This window comes from Morone saxatilis, unplaced genomic scaffold, assembly GCF_004916995.1.
Source record: "Morone saxatilis isolate NCDOM2014 unplaced genomic scaffold, NCSU_SB_2.0 Contig15, whole genome shotgun sequence".
Classification (NCBI taxonomy): domain Eukaryota; kingdom Metazoa; phylum Chordata; class Actinopteri; family Moronidae; genus Morone; species Morone saxatilis.
In genome coordinates this window covers 16,462,060-16,464,998 of record NW_023339707.1, presented here as the reverse complement: position 1 = coordinate 16,464,998, position 2,939 = coordinate 16,462,060, and positions in this window count along the sequence as shown.

The window sequence follows — 2,939 nt, the reverse complement described above, 5'->3', positions numbered from 1 at the left end:
GATACATTTTATCTCTAGATATTTCAGTCCAACAGCATGCACTATATCACCTTTATCTCTCCTTCTAACCCTCCATAAACATGCTCCCTTCCTAACACACATGCACACTTTTTTTTTGGTTCAGTTATGTGGCCAGATGTCCAAGTTGACATAGCGCTTAAGGCGTTTGACTGGATGAAACAGTGCATTGGCTGCGGGTAAAGAGGGATTAAAACAGGGCCTGAGGCACTTGTGTTATATTGAAAACATCCTGGGCTGCTTTGTATGGAGATTTGCATACATTGGGGTCTGTGCGGCGATGGCCCATCTGCTGAAGAGCATTGTCCCCAAACAACAAAGTGTGTTTAAATATTTCACATCTCCATCTACTGGGACATAGGTACATGGAAGTGAGTGGAGAGTGAGTGAGAGAAATAGAGGGCGATGGAGGGGGGTGAAAAAAAAACAAAAAAAAAAGGAACGAGTAGATTGGCACAGCTTTGAATTTGAACTGCTCCCAAATGTGCCTCAGTCAGAGCCACAGTAAATAACACTATTGCCGGCCAGGATCCGGGAAAATGAGGAGAATCTAAATATAATATGTTGTAAATCTGAATTCTGGTGGAAAACATAGTTGTCTGAATACAGCAATGAAGATGTGAAATGTATGTTTTGTGCGATGATTGTATTCTGAATGTCCAGCTAAATATAAAACAGGGTTAAATAGAACACATGCATTTTTAACAAACTTTACATTTGAGTGTTGAAACTTTCAACACATTTTATTCTGTATAAAAAAAATACATTTATCATGACACTGAATGGACATTTTCACCTAATATTAATAGATTTATTTTATCATGCATGCAGTGTCAAATTAACTATGAAAGACACTGACTATGTTGATAGAAAAAAAAGCCAAATATCCACAGTAGGCAGTTTGGTACTGACTGGTCCAGTATTAAGTTATCATCCCTCTGGCCCAAACCCTCTTTATTGTATTAATGCCATAACTCTGGATTTCTGTGACATTTAATGGCACTGTAAAATTAGATAATTACTGTAATATATCTGTGTACTCATGCCCGTTTCCGAGGTCAGAAACATAAAAATTAATAAGGAACAAGTGGGAGAAAGGGGACAGAGTAGAGAGATTAAATGAGAAAGTGAGTGTGTACAAGAGAGTTTGAAGTAACAAAGATGGCAAAAGTTAGTTTTATTAATGCAAAGAGAACACAGTCTGAAGTTACTTTGACATCCAATGTTTATGCATCCTCTCTCGATACCCCTGCATTTTTTATTTTCACTCTCCTCTCCCCGTGTGTCTTTCATTTCAACCAAAACACACATCAAATGAAAAACATGCTCAGGGCACTGGATGGTGGATGGAACAGTAAGGTGATTTAACGACGGGACGGTTTGTGTGTAGGCTGGACAGCCTGGTGCAGCCTCCGTCTTCACAACCCGCACACACAAACCCATGCACACATTTACACGTACGCACACACAGACAGACACAGACACACACACTGACACCAAATATCTGAAAAAACAGCCAAGATGGACGTGAGGAACATGTTGCCTGCACGGGGGAGGATTTTGGAAAGAAGAGCGTGGTCAATCTGTTTGTTTCTCTGCCACATCCAAGAAGAGTGATAATTTCATTTTCTTTCATTATTTCTCTCTTTTATTGTACTCCGAATGTCAGATTTTGAAAGCTGCTGAGGTTTATGTTTAAGGAAAGAGCATATCAGACAATGGTTTTTATTTATTTTGCAACAAAATGTCAGTTGTTCTGTCTCTCTTGTTCCCACGTAGTGAGACATCAAGACAGCAAACACAGACAGACCCATTGATGCTACCTGAACCTCGTACCTCTGCCTTGTCTCACTGCATCTCCCTCTGTCTCATCATGTCTCATAAGCCAGTTCATTTATGCAAACTCTAGCCGTAGAAGGTCACGGTTAGAGAGTCTGTGAAAAAGTATAACAGACACACATTAACCCCCATTTAATCAGGATTACAGAGAACAACCAAGCATTATTTAACACAAATCACAGAGCATGACAGCAGTAGAGAAATATGGGACACACACATACACACACAAACACAAATCCAGCACAATCAATCTAATGGTGTGCATTAGTTAACTGCCAAATGTTGGGCTTTTTATGGCAGGATCACCCGTCCCTTGAAAAGATAAATACGGTGCACAGATCCCAGTAATTACAGCAATCCCCTTACAGCACACAGAGACCGTCCTCACTCACCAGCCTCTCTGGAGTACTGTCGCCCTGTAGATTAAGTCATTTAGGACAGTTTTAGGGCACCGGGGTGACTGACAGAAGAGGAGCTGGGTGGAGAAGAGACAAAAGGACAGACAGGGATAGCATTAATGCATTTTGTCTTTACGGTATTTTGGGGGAGGGGTTGTACTTTGAAAAACACGGCAGTCAAAATGAATAGATAAAGACAGTCAAATGCGCGTTGACACACCTGTGATATATGTAGCATATAGGCAAACACATGCAATCTCTAATCTGCAAACATCCTGTGACTTTCTGAGGTTATGTCACCAAGAAACATAACATTCCAATGAATGAATGAATGAAGAGCAGTCCCAGTAAAACGTTCATTGCCTTTGTGTGGGTAATGTTAAGGAAATGTTACATCAAGGAAATATACTTATATTCTGATCCCACCAAATAAAGCCAGCATGTAAAGCTGCCACTCTGTGTGTGTGTGTGTTACAATGGTAATAATGTCCTTATGTAGATGGGGTGAACAAAAGAATATGAATATATGTACAATATAACACAATACAATAGCTGTGCAATAAACATGAAGCTTCAAATGTTTAGTTTCCAATGCAAGTGTTAGTGAGCTCTCTGATAATTTCTTTAGGGCCATAGTTAGTGGTCTAAAACACAATTCAACATGGCGTTTCTCTCATTATGTCT